At 35.3% G+C, this 25,648-nt stretch overlaps 1 protein-coding gene across 3 annotated transcripts in view; it reads right to left on the bottom strand.

The window, feature by feature from the left end:
- Positions 1-25,648, bottom strand: part of LOC143649415 (uncharacterized) — a 135,636-nt gene that overhangs the window by 18,164 nt on the left and 91,824 nt on the right. Inside the window, exons 3-5 of one of the 3 annotated variants that reach the window (XR_013158980.1) lie at positions 11,569-11,679; positions 10,641-10,715; positions 9,061-9,112 (exon numbers count right to left, since the gene is read on the bottom strand). The gene's annotated coding sequence lies outside the window, so the exon portion shown is untranslated. Of the gene's footprint in view, positions 1-9,060; positions 9,113-10,640; positions 10,716-11,568; positions 11,680-25,394; positions 25,600-25,648 lie in introns of those variants that run through there. The other 2 variants (XR_013158979.1, XR_013158978.1) reach the window with 2 other exon arrangements.

The raw sequence follows: 25,648 nt of genomic DNA, 5'->3' as shown, positions 1-25,648 counted from the left end.
CTCATGTCCTACCTGAGATTCCAAGTTCTCATGACATTCAATCAAACTATCTACATGAGTTATATTAGGAAATGCTCTAGTCAAAATATAAATTCTGTAACAAATAAACATTTTTTCCTTTAGTCTCACATATAAGGTGACATTTTAAAGTATTATCATCTTTTTTCAGCACGCTGCAATAATGACATTCCTTTGTTCTTCCTCATGCAAAAACATTTTTAAAATTTGTACATTGTACATTTCACTATTATTATACACTCTAGGCATTCCTAGATTAAATCATCTTGAACTTTACCATCTATCTTTCTCTCTGATTTCATTTATGTCCCCAGCCCTCCTCCCTCTATCATTCTCACATGCAGCTTCATTCAGTGTTTTAACATAATTACATTATAGTTAGGTAGTATTGTGCTGTCCATTTCTGAGTTTTTGTATCCAGTCCTGTTGCACAGTCTGTATCCCTTCAGCTCCAATTACCCACTATCTTACCCTATTTCTATCTCCTGATGGTCTCTGTTACCTACAACATATTCCAAGTTTGTTCACTAATGTCAGTTCATATCAGTGAGACCATAGAGTATTTGTCCTTTAGTTTTTGGCTAGTCTCACTCAGAATAATGTTCTCAAGGTCCATCCATGTTGTTACATACTTCAAAAGTTTATTCTGTCTTAAAGCTGCATAATATTCCATCATATATATATATACCACAGTTTGTTTAGCCACACATCTGTTGATGGACATTTTGGCTGTTTTCATCTCTTTGCAATTATAAATAATGCTGCTATAGACATTGGTGTGCAAGTGTCCATTTATGTCTTTGCCCTTAAGTCCTCTGAGTAGATACCTAGCAATGGTATTGCTGGGTCATATGGCAATTCTATATTCAGCTTTTAGAGGAACTGCCAAACTGCCTTTCACAGTGGTTGCACCATATGACATTCCCACCAACAGTGAATAAGTGTGCCTCTTTCTCCACATCCTCTCCAGCACTTGTAAATTTCTGTTTTGTTGATAATGGCCATTCTGGTGGGTGTGAGATGATATCTCATTGTGGTTTTGATTTGCATTTCTCTAATGGCCAGGGACGTTGAGCGTCTCTTCATGTGCCTTTTGGCCATTTGTATTTCCTCTTCTGAGAAGTGTCTGTTCAAGTCTTTTCCCCATTTTGTAATTGGATTGGCTGTCTTTGCAATTGTATTGAACTCAACAAACTTGTTGTTGAGTTGAACAATCTCTTTATAAATTCTGGATAGTAGACCTGTATCTGATAGGTCGTTTCCAAATATTGTCTCCCATTGTGTAGGCTGTCTTTTTACTTTCTTGATGAAGTTCTTTGATGCACAAAAGTGTTTAATTTTGAGAAACTCCCATTTCTTTCTTTATTTCTTCAGTGCTCTTGCTTTAGGTGCAAGGTCCATAAACCCACCTCCAATTGTACAATTTATAAGATATCTCCCTACATTTTCCTCTAACTGTTTTATGGTCTTAGACCTAATGTTTAGATCTTTGATCCATTTTGAGTTAACTTTTGTATAGGGTGTGAGATACGGGTCCTCTTTCATTCTTTTGCATATGGATATGCAGTTCTCTAGGCACCATATATTGAAGAGACTGTTCTGTCCCAGGTGAGTTGGCTTGACTGCCTTATCAAAGATCAAATGTCCAAGATGAGAGGGTCTATATCTGAGCACTCTATTTGATTCCATTGGTCGATATATCTATCTTTATGCCAGTACCATGCTGTTTTGACCACTGTGGCTTCATAATATGCCTTAAAGTCAGGCAGTGTGAGACTTCCAGCTTTGTTTTTTTCCCTCAAGATACTTTTAGCAATTCGGGCATCCTGCCCTTCCAGATAAATTTGCTTATTGGTTTTTCTATTTCTGAAAAGTAAGTTGTTGGGATTTTGATTGGTATTGTGTTGAATCTGTAAATCAATTTAGGTAGAATTGACATCTTAACTATATTTAGTCTTCCAATCCATGAACATGGTATGCCCTTCCATCTATTTAGGTCTTCTGTGATTTCTTTTAACAGTTTTTTGTAGTTTTCTTTGTATAGGTCTTTTGTCTCTTTAGTTAAATTTATTCCTAAGTATTTTATTCTTTTAGTTGCAATTGTAAATGAAATTCATTTCTTGATTTCCCCCTCAGCTTGTTCATTGCTAGTGTATAGAAACACTACAGATTTTTGAATGTTGATCATGTAACCTGCCACTTTGCTGTACTTGTTTATTAGCTCTAGTAGTTTTGCTGTGGATTTTTCAGGGTTTTTGACGTATAGTATCATATCATCTGCAAACAGTGATAGTTTTACTTCTTCCTTTCCAATTTTGATGCCTTGTATTTCTTTTTCTTGTCTAATTGCTCTGGCTAGAACTTCCAACACGATGTTGAATAACAGTGGTGATAGTGGACATCCTTGTTTTGTTCCTGATCTTAGGAGGAAAATTTTCAATTTTTCCCCATTGAGGATGACATTAGCTGTGGGTTTTTCATGTATTCCCTTTATCATTTTAAGGAAGTTTCCTTGTATTCCTATCCTTTGAACTGTTTTCAACAGGAAAGGATGTTGAATCTTGTCAAATGCCTTCTCTGCATCAATTGAGATGATCATGTGCTTTTTCTGCTTTGATTTGTTGATACGGTGTATTATATTAATTGATTATCTTATGTTGAACCATCCTTGCATATGTGGGATGAATCCTACTTGGTCATGATGTATAATTCTTTTAATGTGTTGCTGGATTTGATTTGTTAGAAATTTGTTGAGGATTTTTGCATCTATATTCATTAGAGAGATTGGTCTGTAGTTTTCTTTTTTTGTAATATCTTTGCCTGGTTTTGGTATGAGGGTGATGTTGGCTTCATAGAATGAATTAGGTAGCTTTCCCTCCACTTCAATTTTTTTGAAGAGTTTGAGCAGGGTTGGTACTAATTCTTTCTGGAATGTTTGGTAGAATTCACATGTGAAGCCATCTGGTCCTGGACTTTTCTTTTTGGGAAGCTGTTTAATGACTGATTCAATTTCTTTGCTTGTGATTGGTTTGTTGAGGTCATCTATTTCTTCTTAAGTCAAAGTCGGTTGTTCATGCCTTTCTAGGAAGTTGTCCGTTTAATCTACATTGTTGTATTTATTAGGATAAAATTGTTCATAGTATCCTGTTATTACCTCCTTTATTACTGTGGGGTCATTAGTTATGTCTCCTCTTCCATTTCTGATCTTATTTATTTGCATCCTCTCTCTTCTTCTTTTTGTCAGTCTTGCTAAGGGCCCATCAATCTTATTGATTTTCTCATAGAACCAACTTCTGGTTTTATTGATTTTGTCAGTTGTTTTCATGTTCTCAATTTCATTTATTTCTGCTCTAAAATTTGTTATTTCTCTCCTTTTGCTTGCTTTGGGGTTAGTTTGCTGTTCTTTCTCCAGTTCTTCCATGTGGACAATTAATTCCCGAATTTTTGCCCTTTTTCTTTTTTGATATAGGCATTTAGGGCAATAAATTTCCCTCTTAGCACTGCCTTTGCTGCATCCCATAAGTTTTGATATGTTGTGTTTTTATTTTCATTCACCTCGAGATATTTACTGATTTCTCTTGTAATTTCTTCCTTGACCCACTGGTTGTTTAAGAGTGTGTTGTTGAGCCTCCACATATTTGTGAATTTTCTGGCACTCTGCCTATTATTGATTTCCAATTTCATTCCTTTGTGATCTGAGAAAGTGTTGTGTATGATTTCAATCTTTTTAAATTTGTTGAGACTTGCTTTGTGACTCAGCATATGGTCTATCTTTGAGAATGATCCATGAGCACTTGAGAAAAAGGTGTATACTGCTGTTGTGGGGTGTAATGTCCTATAATGTCTGTTAAGTCTAGCTCATTCATTGTAATATTCAAATTCTCTGTTTCTTTATTGATCCTCTGTCTAGATGTTCTGTCCATTGATGAGAGTGGTGAATTGAAGTCTCCAACTATTATGGTAGATGTGTCTATTTCCCTTTTCAGTGTTTGCAGTGTTTGCCTCATGTATTTTGGGGCATTCTGGTTTGGTGCATAAATATTTATGATTGTTATGTCTTCTTGTTAATTGTTCCTTTTATTAGTACATAGTATCCGTCTTTGTCTCTTTTAACTGTTTTACATTTGAAGTCTAATTTGTTGGATATTAGTATAGCTACTCCTGCTCTTTTCTGGTTGTTATTTGCATGAAATATCTTTTCCCAACCTTTCACTTTCAACCTATGTTTATCTTTGTGTCTAAGATGTTTCCTGTAGACAGCATATAGAAGGATTCTGTTTTTTAATCCATTCTGACAGTCTATGTCTTTTGATTGGGGAGTTCAATCCATTAAAATTTAGTGTTATTACTGTTTGGGTAGTACTTTCCTCTACAATTTTGCCTTTTGTATTTTATATGTCATATCTAATTTTCCTTCTTTCTACACTCTTCTCCACATCTCTCTCTTCTGTCTTTTCGTATCTGACTCTAGTGCTCCCTTTAGTGTTTCTTGCACAGCTGTTCTCTTGATCACAAATTCTCTCAGTGACTTTTTGTCTGAAAATGTTTTAATTTCTCCCTCATTTTTGAAGGACAATTTTGCTGGATATAGAAGTCTTGTTTGGCAGTTTTTCTCTTTTAGTAATTTAAATATATCATCCCACTGTCTTCTCGCCTCCATGGTTTCTCCTGAGAAATCTATACATAGTCTAATTGGGTTTCCCTTGTATCTGATGGATTGCTTTTCTCTTGCTGCTTTCAAGATCCTCTCTTTCTCTTTGACCTCTGACATTCTGACTAGTAAGTGTCTTGAAGAACATCTATGTGGATCTGTTCTCTTTGGGGTGTGCTGTACTTCTTGGATCTGTAATTTTAGATCTTTCATAAGAGTTGGGAAATTTTCAGTGATAATTTCTTCCATTAGGTTTTCTCCTCCTTTTCCCTTCTCTTCTCCTTCCGGGACACCCACAACACGTATATTTGTGTGCTTCATATTATCATTCAATTCCCTGAGTCCCTGCTCAAATGTTTCCATTCTTTTCCCTGTTGTTTCTGTTTCTTTTTGGATTTCAGATATTCCATCCTCCAGTTCACTAATCCTAACCTCTGTCTCTTGAAATCTACCATTGTAGGTTTCCATTGTTTTTTTCATCTCTTCTACTGTATCTTTCATTCCCATAAGTTCTGTGATTTGTTTTTTCAGACTCTCCATTTCTTCTTTTTATTCATTCCTTGTCTTCTTCATGTCCTCCCTCAATTCATTGGTTTGGTTTTTGATGAGGTTCTCCATTTCTGTTTGTATATTCTGAATTAATTGTCTCAGCTCCTGTATCTCATTTGAACTATTGGTTTGTTCCTTTGACTGAGCCATACCCTCAATATTCCTGGTGTGATTTGTTATTTTTTGCGGGCGTCTAGACATTTAATTACCTTAATTAGTTTATTCTGGAGATTGCTTTCACTTCTCTTACCTAGAGTTTTCTTGCTAGATGAGTTTGTTGTCTATCTGTTCTTTGACCTTTAGTTCAGCTTTTTCTGGGCCTCTAGCTTAAGTTTTGTTTAACAGAGGGTAATTTTTCAGTTCTTGTTTTCTTGTCCTGCTTGTAAGGTGCCTTTTCCCTCCCCACCCTTAGGAGGGTCTACATAGGTATTACAGACTCCAGCTGGGTTTTTCTGGACTAAACTGGCCTCCTATTAGGGGGAAGGAGTCACCCATGTCAGTTTTCCCTGAAGGTGAGACCCAGCAGGTGGAAAGACTTTCCTGTGAAGTCTGTGGGCTCTTTTTTCTTATCCTGCCCAGTATGTGGTCCTTGTCTGCCTGCGGGTCCCACCAGCAAAGTATTTTATGGCTCCCTTAACTTTGGAAGGCTCTCCCTGCTCGGGGCGTGGTGGAGACAGAGGAGAGGTTGTACGCTGGTTTTAGTGGCTTCAAATTGCCGAGCCCTGGGGTCTGAATTCCTTGAGAGAGGGATTCCACCTAAGTTGGGCTTCACCCCTCCCCTGGGGAATAGGTGGGAGACAGCCCTGAAAGCAGTCTGTTTCTGCCTATGTCTGGGGCAGTTGCAGCCTAAGTAGTCCAACTGCTGAATCCAGAGGCAGCCAAGCCTCCGTAGAAACAGCCACAAAAACTTCCATTTTGTCCCCTTTCCTCTTTTTCAGTTAGCCCAATAAGCGACCTCTGCCTTGACTAGTTTTGCCTGAGCTGGGGGCCGATTTTTAGTAGTCAGAATTTGTTTATTAATGCCACAATTGGTGTTTGGTTGGGCTCAGTCCCTGCTACTATTAAAGTCTCTTTTGTTTCCCTCTGGGAAGCCGCCTGTGGGGGAGGGGCGCTGGGTGCCAGCCGCAGCAGCTTGGGGAACTCACGGTTCTGGAGACTCGCAGCCGGTCCAGCTGGTCCTGACTGGGGTACGCTGTGTGTCCAGTCAGTATCGTGGCTCCAGGAACTGTTCTGTACTGTTTCTGGTTATTTAGTAGTTGTTCTGGAGGGCGAACTAAAACGCACACATTGCTAAGCCACCATCTTGGCCCCTCCTCCCTCTAGCTACTTCTCTTTATTTTATATCTATCTAAACTGTAACATTCAAACAAACAGGGTCTATTTCTAGCTTTCTTATTCCAGTTCTCAGTATATAACAAAAATTGGAATTAAGAATTGTTTTTTCATTTTCTTTTCTATTTTTAAATAATTAGTGATCCCATTCAATAGTCACATACCTTTAGGTCATACTGATCTTTGAGATATAGTAATAAAAATATGCTTTTATTATTATTACTTTTCAATAATTTATCATAGGTATATGTTTAACATGAAGAGACCACCCTATTTGGCTGGAGGGAAACCTATAGCATTACTAAATATATTGTCTTATAATAGTAAACCTTTGTCATTCTTCAGCATGAAAAGCAAACTTATATAGACCAGAATGAAAATCAAAGTCTTTCTTCTGAAAAAGGAAGTCCATCTTTAGAGAGACACTCTCTACACTCTTAACAAACACTCTCTGTTTGTTAAGATACCTTCTGACTACTTCTTTTTTTTAATAAAATTTTTTTTAAATATAACAACATACAAAAATGAACATTTTTACCATATAGTCATTCCATTCTTGGTATATAATTAATAACTCACAGTACCATCATATAGTTGAATATTCATCACCATGATCATTTCTTAGAACATTTGCATCAATTCAGAAAAAGAAATAAAAAGAAAAAAAATCATATATACCATACTTTTTACCCGTCCCTCTCATTGATTGCTAATATTTCCATCTACCCAATATACTTTAGCCTTTGTTTCCCCTATTTTTATGCCCCTTATCACGACCTTTCATTGATCACTAGCATTTCAATCTACTAAATTTATTTTAACATTTGTTCCCCCTATTATTTTATTTTTAATCCGTGTGCTACTCATCTGTCCATACTGTAGATAAAAGGAGCATTAGACATAAGGTTTTCACAATCACACAGTCACATTGTGAAAGCTATATCATTATACAGTCATCATCAAGGAACACGGCTACTGGAACACAGCTCTACATTTTCAGGCAGTTCCCTTCAACCTCTTCAGTATAACTTAACTGTGATATCTATATAATGTATAAGAACAACCTCCAGGATAAACTCTCAACTCTGTTTGAAATCTCTCAGCCATTGACACTTTATTTTGTCTTCTGACTACTTCTTAAGGAGTGAGGAATTAAAAATACATATGCAAAATTTGCAGAGCAGGGATGCACAGGTGATTCAGTAGTAGAATTCTTGCCTGCCATTTAGGAGAGCTGGGTTCAATTTCTGGTCCATGCATTTCAATAATAATAATAAAAAAATGTAGCGCAAAGCTTGAGTATAAACATGCAACACAAATTAAGCTTAAAGAGATTTGATTCAAGAAGGATATTTAAGTTCTAATTCCTGGAATCTGTGCGTATACCTTATATGACAGAAGTGAAACTTAGTTTGCAGGTGTTTAAGGATCTTAAGATGGTAAGGTTGTCCTGATTATCTGGGTGGGTCCTAAATGCGATTGCATGCATGCTGATAAGACAGAGGCAGGGGGAAATTTAACACAGACATGTGGGTAGGAGTGTGACTATGGAGACACAGATTCCATAGTGATGTGTCCACAACCAAGGAATGCTGACAGTCACCAGGAGTGGGAAAAGACAAAGATTGGCATCTCAAGGAGAGGGAATGTGGCTCTCTGCTGACATCTTTTTTTTTTTTTGCAGCCATGTAATACTGATTTTAGATTTTAAGGTTCCTTAACTGTAGGAGAATAAATTTCTATTATTTTAAGACATCAAGTTTGTGGTAATTGGCTTTAGCAATCACAAGAAACTCATATGGAAGGTACAATGCAAAATTAATTTTGAGCAAACATTAGTTTTAGTGCTCATTCTAAATGCAAATATGAAACGGGAAATTGTGGCAAAGTATCTCCAAAATGGAAATTTCCAACAAGTGGTGGAAAGTTTTTTTGGAAAAAATATTTTTTCTAGAAATTTTCATTATGAGTCAGAATATAACTAGAACATAAGCAAAATTATTCTGCTTACTGAATTAATATTTTTTAGTAAACTGATAATGTTTTTTCATATGGAGTGCTTTGTTGATCTGTGGTGAGTTTCTTTTTAGTTTTGAAGCATGGAGAAACTCACTGAGCTATCGGATAAAAGAATGGATTTTTAGAAATATCTCTTTTTGGGGGGCACAATATATATTGATTTCAGTTTTCTTCTGAATTCCTTTGAAACATTTACATGACAGGGAAATACTTGTATAGCAGGAATCTAAATTCTAATGAAATATAGTCAGTTATCATTTAACAGCATTTATCTTTAAATAAACTTCTTAAAACTTGGCTTTCCACCCAAAGAAGCAATAACATTTGAAGGAAGATTAGTGGAAGTTTAGAGAAGCAAATGCTTGTCTGAAGAAGAGAGAATGACTACCTGCTTATTTTTCAAGAACTTTTTAGTGTGGTATTCTTTATTTTGGTCGTGTTAATACCCCTAAATTTATGCAGTTTCTGAAGCCTGACTGTTGGAGTACTCACAGCAGAACCAGTGGTAGTCAGTACTGCATCTCATATTCATGTGTCTGGAACCTGGGGATATGGACAAAAGAAAGAAACAAACAAAATCCAAGTGGGAAAAAGTAGACAAAAATAAACAAGTAAATATTGGTGACAGAAGTACGGTGAGGAAAAATTAGGCATGGTCATATGGAGAAGACATGCCTTAGGATGGTTTCTATTTTCTAAGGTTGGTCAAAGAACTCACTGCTCTAGTTGATTTGAGAACATAAGTCAAAGAGTAATCTGGGAGAATTATCAAGAATTCAAGGAGAGGGTGAGGCCAAATCTTGCAAAGATTTTTAAGATTTTGGCTTTTACTCTAAGGTCAAAAGCCATGGTACAGGTGTGAGTTTGTTAGTAATGTCTGATGGTAGGAAAATGATGAGAGAGTTCTAATCTGATGGCTTTTACTTTTTCAATGAGGTTTTGCAATGGAGAACTGCTCTACTGTAACTATGAAGCAAGATCATCATCTGCGACAAAAGCTGGGTGGAGGAAAGGAGGAAAAAGAAGGCATGACGTTGATTTTAATGAACAGAAAAATGAGGATATTAATATTAATTGACTATTTAAATATGTGGCAATGAACATAAGGAGATCTCAATCAGAAGAGCTGTGCATGTATGTGTGCGTGCATGTGTGTATGTGTATCACTTGCTTGGGTGTAGACACAGGGTAGATGTATATTGTGTTAGCCCAGAGTGAGATTTCACCAAGCCATTAAAACTGAGGGAGAGATGTGTGAGAGAATTAGTGTCAGTGAGAGGTGAAAAAGATGATGATAATGATTGGTAATGGTATATAAACTGTATAAGAAGAAAAGTAAGACATGGAAGGCAAAATAAAGACAATGGATTGGAAGTTTAATTGAGATCCAAGAATGCCTTTGAATGAGAGTACTAGAGGAGATAACCTGTTCAGTAGAAGATGGTGCCAGAGAAGGGTATATTTAAAGTTAAAGTTTTTAGAGTGGTGCAGTTACAGGTAATGGATAGGTGAATAGTATGACCACGGGATAGAGAGACTTCAGTGGAGTGGAGGAAGACAGTGCAATGAGGAGATTAAGAGAATGTTTCATTACTGGATACATCACTCATGCAGATACTGACATTGCCAAAACAGTGTCAGGAATCTTAGTGGGAAATGTAAATTCTAAAATTATCAGGTTATGAAGAAATTTTCCCATTGAGATAACAGCAGAGTATTTCTAGATGGTAAAGTTTGTTGACATACGTCCAAATCCGGGATTTGAAAAGAACAGATTACATTTTTAGAAATGGCATTGAACAACTAGGAGGGCACCTAGCAAAACTCAGGTCATGAAATGCATGGGTTTGGGGAGAAAAAAAATAGCCTTCACTCATGAGGACTAGCAGTGAGCCAGAAATAAGGAAAACATCAGCAAAAAACCTCAGAATATGGTGGTGTGTGATTTTTTGTCATTATCAGTAGATTACTTAATGAGTTTTGTAAACATATAAAGCCCCTACCTAAAGTAAATTAAATAAAATAATATATTGTAGGGGTTGCAAGGGTAGTTCAGTAGTAGAATTCTCACCTGCCATAGGGGAGAACTGGGTTTGATTCCTTGCCCAAGCATTTCTCCTCCCACAAAAATATTCAACAAATGGTGCTGCAATAACAGAATAGTCACAAGGAAAAAGAATGAAATGTGACCCCCACCATACAGATACAAAATAAGAATATATTGTAATAGTCATAATAATAAAATAAAATGTAGAATTATAAATTATATTTGTAGCAATTATGGTAGCTTCTTATCCATGATGGAAATGATATTGTAAAATAATAAAATGTTTTAGTCCGGTTTGATTAGGGAGAGTTTGAACCACAGATCAAGTTTTCACATCTAGTTGCAGTTGGTTTCTTTTCATACATTTTAATTCTAGTATGTGAAGACTTATCTGGTAATGACAGGTTAATTGAGAACTTCAGAAAGTTCTTTATAGTTCTGAACATGGGCCCAAAATCTGCATAACTTTTTCACTGAGGCATTTTATAGTATTTCTTTAAATGATAAGTCAGTGGTCATATCATGCTCAAAAATCTGAATGTTGAATGCTTCAGTTTGGCAGATAAAAGCAAATATTTTTATTCATTTATTGATGTTATTTGGCTCTGAAAGTATTTGTTTCTCTAGGAAGTGAAGAAAATCCATAAGTCAAACTTGGAGTGATTTAGCAATTATATCACTGAATGGTCCTCAGATGATTTCTGATATTTTTTTCCTCTATATTAAAATTCATAAACATCTTCAATTAAAAAAATTTTAAATATCGTACACACGAGTGTGTTTTGTACTAAAATAATGGCTTTGACCATTCAAGATACTACTATGCTGTTTTATCAAGACAATTGAAATTATAGATGTGGTCTTTGCCAGAAATAAGTGGCATGAAGAAAAGCTTCATCTCAAAATGTATCTAAACCTCTTTCTCTTGGAGAGTAGCTTAATGCAGACTTACTGTGACTTGGATACTTCCACCAATACTTTACATTTAAACTCAGTAGCTTATTTTAAATATGTTCACAATGGCCACAGTTGCTTTCAATCTGAAATTAAGATTCTCTGTTTTCTGTAAAAAAAAAAAAAAAAAGGAGGGTGTGGATTAACACATGCAATCTACTTTAGTTTAACAATATCTTTTCTTTTTGCTCATATGGATGGTCTCTTCCACCCCCATGAATAATCATTAACTAAATGAAATTTGATACAAAAAACTGAACAAATTAAAAATACTTTTGTAGCATAGGATTCTAAGGGATTAAGAGAAGAAAATGATATCAAGCATTTCTACTTCATATTTGTATCACAAATATGTCAAGCATTGATTCATCTCTGTGCATCAGGATTTTCTTTTTATAATATAATGCAAAAAATATCTGTTAGTGAACATAGTTGATAGTGGTCATTCTCTCATCTTTTGTCTTTTAACTATCGTTTTTATTTGCACCCAACACTGTTTGAGAAAGTGATTTTGCCAATAAACTTTTATGTTTTGTCTGTAACAGTGTTTGTCATTGTATTTTGCATGAAAAGGACTGAAAATTTGATACTTCATGACACTGACACTGGCAGTTTAAAAACAGGCAAGGCAAAGTGAAGACGTTGGGTGACCCAATAAAATGAAATTCTCAGATATTCATTATCATACTAATGAATAGAGAATTACAGGTTGAAAAACAACAGTTTGAACCATAGCGTCAGGCAGACCTGTGTATAAATTCTAGCTCTGATTGGTCATGGTTTAATTAACTGGTCTCTTTAAGGTTCATTCATCTAATATGAAAAATGAGCATATTAAGGTCTTTAACTCATGAGGGTTTTGTGAGGTGTAATTATAAATCTGGTATATTCAACAACTCAGAGAATAGATTCATTCAATGTGAGTTAATGAAGTACCAGCTCATGTCCCAATGAACAAAACTAGAATCAAATGTATTCTTCCCCAAAGGAACTATAAATGTGACGTTCATCAAAATACTCACTTGACATGGCTGGTATCTTCTTTCTTAGTGGTGAACATGGACACTCAAATAATAACCATAACATTTCTTGGTAAACACAAAATAAGAGTGAAGTGTGTTAATTAGAGGAATCAATTGAAATTTTCAATTACATCAAAGTAGGCTGAGGTACCAACTCCTCATTAGAATGGTCTTGTTAATTTTCTTTTCTAAGGCTTGCTCTCTCTTAAAGAGCATTTACTTCATCTAGCTTTTATTTCCCTATGGCTCCCAATCTCTCTTTGGAACTGGCTCATTTTTTTTTCTAATACATGTATTACTGCTTTCGACTTTTAGTTAAACCCAGCACTTCCAGACCAGATAATCTACACTCTAGTCCTATCCTAAACATTTTTTAATAAAGTGCAGTAATCTCTGTTCCGTGTCTGCAAACTGGGCATAATAATTAAATGTATTTTCATATAAAGATGTTTTGATAATTAACGAAAAACATGTAAACTAATCAGCATGGTACCTAACGTGTAGTATCTGATGAAATATCAAGTTTACTAAAGTTCCACTAGCTGTGATCCTTTCTGTTTCTTTATGTTGTTTCTGCTCATTACTATGAATATATTTTCTATGTTAAATTAATAGTTCATCAATTGTCAAGGACAAATTGTCTTTCCAGCTGTTGGGGGATTTTTTTTTTAGCCTGTAAAAATTAGGACACTTTTCACAGAATTGTCACTTAATCCTAGTTTGTAGTTAAGAAGATTTGTAGCAATTTATTTTATTGTGTTTTATATATTGTCTCCCCATATTAGAAGGTTATCTACATGGACCAGGAATCTTGATTTGTTTCCTTTTGCTGATATTTCCACCCATTTAGTAGGCACTCGATAGATATTCATTGAATGGATAAATGAATGAGGAAGTGGCATGAAATCTATTCCTTAGGGATTGCATATAAGAGTTTGGTAAACCATGCACCTAAAAAGTAAATTTTATCACTACAAAATTACTGAATGATAGAATCCTTCTCTTTTTAAGACTGATATGGTGCTGTCATGATAATGGCTTATCCCAGTTTCTGCTCAATTCTAATATTTTACATATGGAAAAGTCGTGGACTTAGGACCTTTCAACTGCTTTGTCACTTATTTTTTGCAGAAAGAATATTCACTCAGATCTTTTGATAAATTAATCACCATTCCTTATGAAAAATAATTTTATTTGAATTTAGAACCATCTGCTAGTGTCTTGAAATGCTGGGTGTTATGATTAACAGGTGAAAGAAAATGTGTGAAAGTTAATTCCCTATCTGAGTTTTAAAATAGTCACGTTTAAGGTAAGAAAAGATCAGTCATAGAAGTTAACGGTCATTTCTGATTTAATTATTCAAAAGGACGGAGTGAAAATAGACATAGGTATTTTATATAAGAAAAATAAATTATAAATGATTGCCAGGTAAGATTTGTTAAGAGAAATGATCATATTCAATTTTGTTTACCTTTATGGTTCTTGGAAAAAATGACAGCAGAAAAAAATAGCACTGTTCTAAAATGAGTACTGGTCTAACATTGTTATTAAAATTTTATTCCTCATATAGGAACAGGAATAAAAAAGTAGGGAATTTATAAACTTTGTTTAGAAAATATGGGGAGAAATTTCTGGGGACAAATAATGAAGATAGTTGGAATTTGGTATTATATTTAGTATAGTACACTATGCCCCTCAGAATTAGTTTCCTTTAATTTTTCCATCATTATGTCCCACTACACCTTTCAAAGATTCACTGATGCAATTACATTGAACTACTTCTTATTTCACAAGCATGCTTTGTCCCTTAGAGCTTTTATTCCTCTGAATGTTCTATGTCTTTTGACTGAAATATTAACTAAAACGATTCAATATCCAGGTAAAAAATAAATCTATTGCTGGACATGCTTAAGATAACCCAGGAAGAATGTACTAATCATTTCAGATCCATGCACTTATGTGTTACATGACCATGTGCCAGGCTCTGTGTTTGGGTGGTGGGTATAAAATGATGTTGCTTTTAGGAAGTTGCATTAGTCAGGCTTCACTGTAAGGGCAATAGCCCTCACAGTCAGGTGCTGCTGTGTTCTAATAAAGGTTGGTGATTTACTATGCCTTCTATGGACCACCAGCTTCCACTCTCCAGCTATACTGTTATTATCACTGCTTTTAAACTGAATATAAACAGATAATCAATCTCAGATTCCATTCTTTAAAAATATGTTGTTGCCTGCAACCAGTGCTGGTACATACCTCTGTCAGGGCACAGTACAGGACAGAAATGACTCTAGGCATGGTATGCAAAATAGCAGAGTTGATACAGAGAATTGGGTGCTTATGAAGTCATTGCAAAGGATGGAGGAGAGGGCCTTAGCCTGGGTCTGCTGGATTGATTGCCATAAAGTACATAGCCAGTCTGCCAGAGAGCTATTAAATCTGCCATGATCAGGGCAGTGGGTAACAGAGAAATTATGGTTTCAAACACACTCAGCTATAGCTGTGATGCAGAGATCAGGAAGCCATTGAATTCCCGCTGCAACTGCATCTCAAATGCCATATGATGATGTTCAGACACAAATTCACAGACTAGCTGCTGCCTCTGCCATACTACACTTCAACACTTACAAAAGATAAAGACTGGATGCTGGAAGAAAGCTGCATAAAACCCATAGTTCATCGGAGCAAATAGTGAAAAGTGCAATGATGGTTTCTATCTTACTCTGACTTCAAATCTCATAAAAGTGCAACTTATTAGAAGAGTTTAATTGTAGGCAGAAACTTACTTAAAAGAGTCTGCAGGACAGGTAGATATACACAAGAGGTGGAAATAGATGCTAACAGCCAATTCACTGTGTTCTTTACAAGTAGCCTATATGACTGCCTGCAATATAACCAAATATATTATGGAAGTTGGGTAACATAGAGGTTGGCACAGAGTGTTATAAGAATACAAAAGAAGGGTCCCTTAGACCAACATGGGAGTTTAAGAAGGTTTTTAAAACTAAACAAATCCTAAGCGAATCATGAAGAGTAAATATAGACAAAGTGAGTTAGTCTAAGAAATATGGAAAGACACTGTATTAGTCAGGGTTCTCTAGAGAAACAGAATCAACAGGGAACACTCACAAATATAAAATTTATAAAAGTGTCTCACGTGACCACGGGAACGCAGAGTCCAAAATCCGCAGGGCGGGTGTGAAGGTGACAATTCCGATGGAGGGTCTAGACGAACTCCACAGGAGAGGCTCACCAGCCGAAGCAGGAAGAGAGCCTGTCTCTTCTGAATCCTTCTTAAAAGGCTTCCAGAGATTAGATCAAGCATCACTCATTGCATAAGACACTTCCCTTTGGCTGATTACAAATGGAATCAGCTGTGGGTGCAGTTGACATGATCATGATTTAATTCTGTGAAATGTCCTCATCCCAACAGACAGGGCAGCACTTGCCCAACCAGACAAACAGGTACCATCACTTGGCCAAGTTGACACATGAACCTGACCACAACAGACATTGTTGGAAGAAGAAACAGGAAAGTTGTAGAACAGCATGATGCTTATAACTCATCACCAATGATAGACAATAGAGATGAGACTGAAAAGGTACATATCCAAACTAGGAATGTCTCATATACCCTGTTAAGGAGCTTGAGCTGATTTCTATTTGCCATAGAGAACAACCAAAAGTTTTTACATTGGAGTAACAATATCATATCTCCATTTTATAGACCATTCTGGTATTAAAGAAATAAAAAGATCAAAGAGTAAGTGGGTGGAGGAAGACAAGAGGTAGGAAGAACAGTTAGTACACTCTAGTAGTTTTCCAGATAAAATGCCATGAATCATTATAACCTTTGGTGTTTTGTATATGTTATAATACTTGCCACATTTGATTTTAATTATGGATGCACTTTTCCTCTCCAGTAGATGGTAAACTTCTCATGGAATAAGCCAGGTATTTTGTCCTCAAGATTTAGGAGAATGACTGGCATATAATAATCTCAAGACAATCTGATTGACTTGAATTTAAGATTACTGAAAGAAAGCAGTCACCAAAACCATACCAAATATGGAGTTAAGACTGAAATATTTTTTAGTCTAACAATATAATTTAATATTTTTCTTCAACAAAATCCTGAACAGAGAACTGAAAAGAAAATTAGCAAACTGCACAGAATTTTTGCAGTTCTGCTATTAAATAGGATGTTAACTCAAGTAATTATTGCAATTTAGAATAATTTAATAGACTAATATATTATCTCAATTTATTCAGTTTTTTAGCAAGAGTTCAAACTATTAACATATGGGCTTGCTATATCTGAGGTTATCTGAGTGACTCTGCCCTGATTCATAGTTTGACCTGGGGCAAGTAATTTAATTTCTGGCCTGAAAATTTAAGATAATCATTCTCCTTCATTTTCAGTGTAGGAACACTACAAGTTAATGAACTACTCATTATATAATACGTGGAGTTTCTCGGTTGAAATGGAAACCTATACACGTACAAAATATTCTTACTGCCTGATTGCACTGAAGTGTCAATAAATGTATTTAGCTAGTATATTGAAAGTGCCTGCTGTAATTGGTTCTTTGTGAGAGTAATGATCTGGTCATTTCTAAAAGGATGCTATCACCTGTCTTCATAGCCAAGACAATAAAATGAATAGGATATAGTTGCTAGGATTTTAAGAAACTACTGTGAGAATTGAAAGAATGTGGATGAAGATGGATGACTGAAAGGTAAATGGATATAATCCAAGGTGAAAAATAAAACAGAAGAAGAGTCATAGAGTATTCCCCTATATGTATTTCTATAACAATTTGGAAGTTTGGTTCAAAAGTATTTTTGCATTCAACCTTTTTACACATCAACTCAAAATAGTTTCATTTAATCTATAGGAACTTCCTCAGTTGTCATTATCTTGCATCTATGTATTTATTCTATTAATGTACTATTTGAACTTTATTTCTTTCATAGACATATGTTATTAGAGAAGAAAATTATTGTACATTTTTTTTTGCCATTTCACTTCTACACTTCACATGGTGTCCTATACATGACGATATTTTAGGTAGCATCAGTTTCTAGATACATTACAAAGGGTATTATCAGAGAGGCAGATGAATTTTGTTTTACAGTTATTCTTTCTTTCCTTCTCTTCTCAAGTGCCTGCCCTGGGCACCCAGTAATGATCTTTCATCCCTTACCTCAGACCTTCAAAGCCAGAAGCTGCATGAAGTATCATAAAATGTTCTGTAAAGGGAATCAGAAGGCTTAAACTGGAATCATATTTCCATTGATTAGTGTTGGCTTTAAGTCTTAGATATCTGTCATTAATGTTTCTCGAGATTTGATATTTTCACTTATAGAAAACAACACCAATTTTATGTATTTTGAATGGAGAGATAATAATAACTATATTATTAATAATAACTATATTATTAGTAATAACTACTATTATCAAACACCCATACATCTGCCACTGTGGTAAGTACTTTATACATACTGTATTATTTAAATATCACAATAATTATATACAGAACTGACACTCAGATGTTAATTAGTTTATCTCAGGCACAGACCTGGTATGTACTGGACATGGAATTCTAATCTAGATGAGTTTACAACCAGGCCTACCACTATATGAGAAATATAATGAAAGCTCTCACTTTATGTATCTTGACCTACTACATTTTACTACATTTTATGTAATGAATCCTTATGTAAAAATATATGTTGATTTTTCTCCTATATTTCCCCTCTTTCCCTAATTAAACTATTGTTTACCTTGTATCTTATTCCTAAATTTAGATATATTTTCTTGTGTTTTCTTAAGTCACAACTGGCTAATCTAATTAATTAGTTATGGGAAAAAGTCATAAATGAGTAAAATCTTCAGCACCATATAACATGATGATTTTAACCAAAGTCTTAATAAGAACATTTCAGGTGACATGGAAAAAAGATATTAAGCAGCATGTGAAACTGATGAAGGCTATATTTTTAGGCAATGTGAGTGTAATGATGCTATTTAAATTACACCCTTTGTATAAATACAGGCATACCTCAGAGATATTGCAGGTCCAGTTTCAGACCACAGCATTAAAATGAATATTACAACAAAATGAGTCACATGAATTTTTGTTTCCCAGTGCATATAAAAGTTATGTTTACACTATATTGTAGTCAATTAAGTGTACAATAATATTATGTCTAAAAAAACAATGTACATACCTTAATTAAAAATATTTTATTGCAAAAACATGCTAGCGATCATGTGAGCCTTCAGTGTGTCATAAAGTTTTTGCTAGTGGAAGGTCTTGCCTCAGTGTTGATGGCTGCTAACTGATCAGGGTAGTGGTTGCTGAAGGTTGAGGTAGCTGTGGAAATTTCTTAAAATAAGGCAACATGAAGTTTACTAACTCAGTGGACTTTTCCTTTCATGAAACAGTTCTATGTTGCATGCAATGATGTTGGAGAGCATTTTACCCATAGTAGAAGTTCTTTCAAAATTGGAGTCAATCCTCTTAAAACCTGCCACCGTTTTATCAGCTAATGTTCTGTACTATTCCAAATTCGTTGTCATTTCAACAATGTTCACAGCATCTTTAACATAATATATTACAACTTTAAAAACTACTTCTCTGCTCATCCATGAGCAGCAATTCCTCATCCGTTCAAAGTTTATCATGAGATTGCAGCAGTTCAGTCATATCTTCAGGCTCCACTTCTAGCTCTGGTTCTCTTGCTATTTCCACCACATCTGCAGTTACGTCCTCCACTGAAGTCTTGAGCCCCGCAAAGGCATACATGAGTGTGAAATCAACTTCTAAGCTCCTGTTAATGTTGCTATTTTGAATTCTTTCTATGAATCACTAATGTTCTTAATGATGCCTAGCGTGGTGAATCCGTTACTGAATGTTTTCAATTTACTTTGCCCAGACCCATCTGTGGAATCACTATTTATGGTAACTATAGCCTTATGAAATGTATTTCTTAAACAATAAGATTTGAAAGTTAAAGTTACTCCTTGAGGCATGGGCTGCAGGCATGAAAACAACATTAATCTCATTTTACCCTCCTATCTGAGCTCTTGGGTGAATGGGGGCATTGTCAATGAGGAGCCATATTTTGAAAACAACCTTTTTTCTTAGCAGTAAGTCTCAGCAGTGGATATAAAATGTTCAGTAAGTCACGTTGTAAACAGATACGCTGTCATTCAGGCTTTGTTGTTCCACTTCTAGAGCACAATCAGACTAGACTTAGCATAGTTCTTAAGGACCCTAGAATTTTCAGAATGGTAAATGAGCATTGCCTTCAACTTAGATTCATAAGCTGTATTAGCCCCTAACAAAAGAGTCAGTCTTTGAAACTTTGAATCCAGGCATTTGCTTCTCCTCTCTTGCTATGAAAGTCCTGGATGACGTCCTCTTCCAACAGAAGGCTATTTTGTCTACATTGAAAATCTGTTGCTCAGTGTAACCATCTTCATTAATTATCCTAGCTAGGGCTTCTGGATAACTTGCTGCTGCATCTACATGAACACTTGCTTGTTTCACCTTGCATTTTTATGTTGTTGAGATAGCTTCTTGCCTTACACCTCATGAACAAACCTCTCCTAGCTTCAAACCTTTCTTTTGCAACTGCTTCATCTCTCTCAGCCTTTGAAGAATAGATTTAGGGCCTTGCTCTGGATTAGCCTTTGGCTTAAGAGAATGTTGCGGCTGACTTGATCTTCTATCCAAACGACTAAAATTTTCTCCAAATAAGCAATAAGGCTTTTTTGTTTTCTTATCATGTGTGTATTCACTGGAGTAACACTTTCAATTTCCTTTAAGAACTTTCCCTTTGTGTGATAGATTCAGGTCTCAACTTGCCAGCTGATGATGCCCCTTTTTTTCTGTTGCTGTGGACTTAAATCGTCAGTATGTGAAATTCAACTATGGCTCGTTAAATATGTAGTCCACTGAGAGGAGTGCCTTCAACAATGAGTGAGGTTTAATTTCATTAGCTTGAGGCTTAAACAAGAGACATCAGGAGAGAGTGCAGCAGCTCAGCATACCTCATCCCGGCACTCCAGCTCAGCCCATACATTTTGAAATGCAGAAAGGAATCACCTTGAGGAAAGCAGTTAGAACCCAGAAGCCAGATGAGAAGCCAGCACTTGTTACCAGGCATCTTCCCATGTGACAGAGAAATTTGGATGAAAGCTAGTTGCCTTTCCTATGAAGAATTATGCATCTTAAAAACTAAATAAATCCCCTTATTAGAAGCCAATCCATCTTTGGTGTGTTGAACTCTGGCAACTTTTTCAAACTGCAACATTTTACGTTCACAAATTGGCCAAATGTTTGGCTCAAGAGACTTAGGTTTTGGCTTATCCCAGTTTTCAACATGCCTCCCTCACTAAGCTAATTCATTTCTAGCTTTTGATTTTGAGGGTGAGAGATGGGACTTTTCCTTCATTTAGGGGCCATTTTAGGGTTAATTGGCCTAATTTCAATATTTTTGTGTTTCAGGGAATAAGGGGGCCTCAAAAAAAGGAAAGAGACATGAGTCTGTTGTTTAGTGGAGCTGTCAGAACATACATAGTATTTATCAATTAAGTTCATGATTTATATGGGTGTGGTTCATTGTGCCCCAAAACAATTACAATAGTTACATCAAAGAATACTGATCACAGATCCCCATAACAGATACAAAAGTAATGAAAAGTTTGAAATATTTCAAGAATTACTGAAATGTGACGCAGAAACATGAAGTGAGCACATGCTGTTGGGAAAATGGTGTCAATAACTAGCTCAATACAGTTTTGCCACAAACCTACAACTTGTAAAAAATTCAGTATCTGTGAAGTGCAATAAAGTGAAGCACTATATCATCAGATATGCTTGTACTGGAAAAATTAGAAATAGACAACTACTGCAATAGGTATTTGGTAAACAAATTCAGTATAACATAGCTTCTATCATTAAGTACCTATTAGTGTAGAGAAGAGAGAAGAAAGTAGAAGGGAAATGTTTATAGATATTTGAGGAATGGGCAAGGACAGGATGCCATGAGAACATAAGGGAGAGGGAAATTATCAGCAAAAGCTTTTGCTGAAGGGTGACATTTGAGTTAGGTTTTGCTGGATAAATAGGGTTTTGCCAAGGACATTTTGAGTGTCTGTATACGTGACATTTGCACAACTTTTGCAAGATATTTAGTGTTTAGGAAAATTGACAGTGCTTGGAATGACTGCCCAGGAAGGATGCCAGTTTTAGTTGGTTTGATATAGTGCAGTGCCATTTGAAAATTAATGAGCAGAAGTGGAAATGTTAGATATGAAAACCATACAGACTTTGCATAATGCCCTAAAAATTTTTAGGGCTTCATCCTGTAGTAGGTGAGGGAACCCAATTGAACAATTTTAAGGAAAAAAAAATGGTATTCTCAAATTTACAGTTTAGAAATCTGACCATATCACCATTTGGGGTGATAAACAGGAAGATGACAAGAATAGCCACATGGTAAATTGTTTGTTGGCTAATTTATTAAGTGCTTACTGTACTGGTTTGAAATGATGTATGCACTCTAGAAAAGTCATGTTTTAATCCTAATCCCATTTTGTAAAGACAGTGTTTCTTCTAATCCCTATTCAGTATTGTAAATTTGAAACTGTAATTAGATCATCTCCCTGGAGATCTGACTTAATCAAGAGTGGATGGGTTACCTGGATGTGTGTTTCCACCCATTTGGGTGGGTCTTGATTAGTTTCTGAAGTCCTATAAAAGAGGAGACATTTTGGAGAAAGAGCAATTCAGGGAGAGCAGAGCAGAATGACATAGCCATGAGAAGCAGAGTCCATCAGCCAGCGGCTTTTGGAGATGAAGAAGGAAAATGCCTCCCGGGGAGCTTCATGAAAGGAAGCCAGGAGAGAAAGCTAGCAGATGATGCTGTGTTCACCATGTGCCCTTCCAGCTGAAAGATAAGCCCTGACTGTATTCGCCATGTGCCTTTCACTTGAGAAAGAAACCCTGAATTTCATTGGCCTTCTTGAACCAAGGTATCTTTCCCAGGATGCCTTAGATTGGATATTTCTATAGACTTGTTTTAATTGAGACATTTTCTAGGCCTTAGAACTGTACACTAGCAACTTATTAAATTCCCCTTTTAAAACTCATTCTGTTTCTTGTATATTGCATTCTGGTAGCTAGCAAACTAGAGTACTTACCATGTGTCAGATAGTATAATCAGCAATTAATAGTGAATATGTCACTAAATCTTCCCAAGAAATTATGAGGTAGTGAGATTTCCCCTTTTTAGAAATAAGGAAACTGACACCCATTAAAAGTAGTTACTAGGCTAGGTCTAGTAATGATGGGTTCAAAATTTACCCCCAGTGAAGATTCTTACATCAAAGACATAGTTCTTTTCTTCTTTGACTCTTGGTAAAAACAATAATTGACAATTTAAAATCAATGAGTAAGCTAAATATCCTCCACCCTATACACGGCAAGAAGGCAATGAGAGGTGTGAATAAAATGTGACTATAATCCAGCAATTTTCTTCACAAATTGAATTGCACAACCTCTAAAGGACCATGGCTTCAAGTACAAATAATAACTCTATCTTCCAAAATCCATTAGACCACAAAATGGAATTAATTTAATGTACTTTTATCTCAAAGATAACTTTTGAAAATCTCTGGGTTTCAAATATGAATGGAAGGCTTAAAACTATAAATTGTGACTTGATATAGAGGAAGGACTTGAGCATAAACTGAATAATTAGGTCAGGAATGTGGTTAATCAATCTGAAGTGCACACTGGAAAAGACAGTAATAATGGCTAATAAAAATGGTTGTCAAACACTTTCAAATATAAAGTACCATAAAAAGGTTAATAATGATAATCATCATTATGATAATACTTTTCAATTGCATGGCACTTCACATCTAAGGAGCTCTGGGAATTATGAAGTCATTAACACATTAATTCTGGCAACATACTGGAAAATGTTCAATATTTACAATGAACAATAGAAAAATCCAAAGTCATATATGTTAAATCAGAATAATAACTCCAATTTTTATGTCTTCTCCTATAGTTATAGGCTTACACTATTTCTTACATAACAGAAAATAAACTTTCATAAAATATTGGTATGGATAACATAATTTAGTCTCTTTTCCTGAAGTTTGCCCTTTGTTCTTTCAATTGTATTATAAAGATTCAAACACAGAGCTAAACAAATGAATAGAGTAATGCACCATCATTCATCACCACCTGGCTTAACAATTATTAACATTTTGGCATATTTTTATCTATCTATTTCTGTCTATCCATCAATCTACTATCTATCCATTGATCTATATATCTAGCTACATCTTTGCCGATCCATTCGGAAGTAGTTGTAGACATCAAAACCTTGCATTTCTCGGTATCTCAACATACAACTCTCCAAAATAAGAAAACTTTTTAACACAGCTATGCTTTCATTATTATACCTAAGGAAATTAAGCTTCCTATTATTATGAAGATTCAGTTTTCTCCAATCTCCAATCATTTCAAGTCTCCACATTTTCATTCATTCATTGCATTCAGTTGTATTTCCCCAAACTTTAAGTATGACATTAACTTTTTTAAGGAAATAATACTATTAAAGGTAGAATGCCCCACACCCTGGATTCCTTTCAATGTTTCCTTATGATACCATTCAACTCATTTCTGTATCTGCTATACTTCCTTTTAATGAAATAAGATCTAAAGCTTTGACTAGATTAATGTTAAGCACTTTTGTCAATGATGCTTTATATATAATATAATATAAATCATCTGATTTATAATTTAAAATGTACTTCATCAATAGACACATATGTCAGGTTGCCTCACTATGATCAGTGCTAATTTTGATCTCTTACACCTTGTCTGGATATCCCAATGCCCACTCTTTCAAACACTGTATATGTTAATGATACCTGCCTCAAGAGGCTGATAAAACATTACTTTTTTCTCTTGAACAGTTTTTAGAGCAAGAAATTGATATGATAGTCACTTCTAATCATGATAAATATCTTTCCTCTTTTTGTAAATACCACCATGGATTCAGATATTTTTATTTATTTTATATTTTATAATCAATTGCTCTAATTATTTTGCTTTGATGCTCTCATTGTCTCCAGTGTGGTTGGTGGAGACCCTTGGATCTTGATCCTGTGTCTTTTGATTCTTCCCCATTAATCCCTGAGTGTGTCCTCGCTTTCTGCTATAGCAGAGTGTCCTAGGCTCACTTTATACTTTCCCTGTACTGGTCTCGGGATAAGACATAAAATATATAGCACACATTATTTTGTGCAAGAAGATAAACAGTAATCTTACATATAAGTTTTTACTGACTTATGCAAAAATAAAAACTATTAAGAAAAACCAGAAACTAATTAAACCACAAAGGTGGGGAAAATTAGGTGAAGGGTATAGGAATGAGAACAAGGCTTTTCTGAGTATAAATTTTTATACAGTTTTGATTTTTTAATGATATAAATATTTTATATGTACAAAGATGATATTAAATAAAATGAAATAAAGGAGAGCAAGCATAAAATTGAGCACAAATGGAAAAAATGAATTTAACACTATATCAAATAACTGACATAAAATCTGTTTGTACATGCTTTGGCACCCTCCCTTCAAACGATGAAGTGTAATTACCCTCCTTTGAATGTGAGCTGACTTCACTGACTTATTTCAAAGGAATAGAAAGTGAAGGAAGAGTCCAGTTCATAAAAACAGTTACAGCTTCTCTGGTCCCCCCTGTCTCATACCTGCTTTGTTGAGTCCTGACCCATCACATGAGAAGTTCAGCTACTGTACAGTGAGCCACTGCTGTGTGAAATAAACAAGTAACAAACAGAGAGGCCATGTGCAGGTGTCTCAGCCAATACCCAGCATCAATCACCAGAAAAGAAGGTGACCAAGCATTGCAATGCTTCCAGCCTCTAGTTGTCCTTTGGGCCATCCCAGATAATGCTACAAGGAAAAGAGATGAGTAAATTACGGATAGGGTAAATTGTTTTGT

This window comes from Tamandua tetradactyla, chromosome 11 (assembly GCF_023851605.1).
Source record: "Tamandua tetradactyla isolate mTamTet1 chromosome 11, mTamTet1.pri, whole genome shotgun sequence".
NCBI classification, from domain to species: domain Eukaryota; kingdom Metazoa; phylum Chordata; class Mammalia; order Pilosa; family Myrmecophagidae; genus Tamandua; species Tamandua tetradactyla.
Note: the sequence above shows the minus strand (reverse complement) of the source record. Positions and strands in the feature narration are given on the sequence as shown.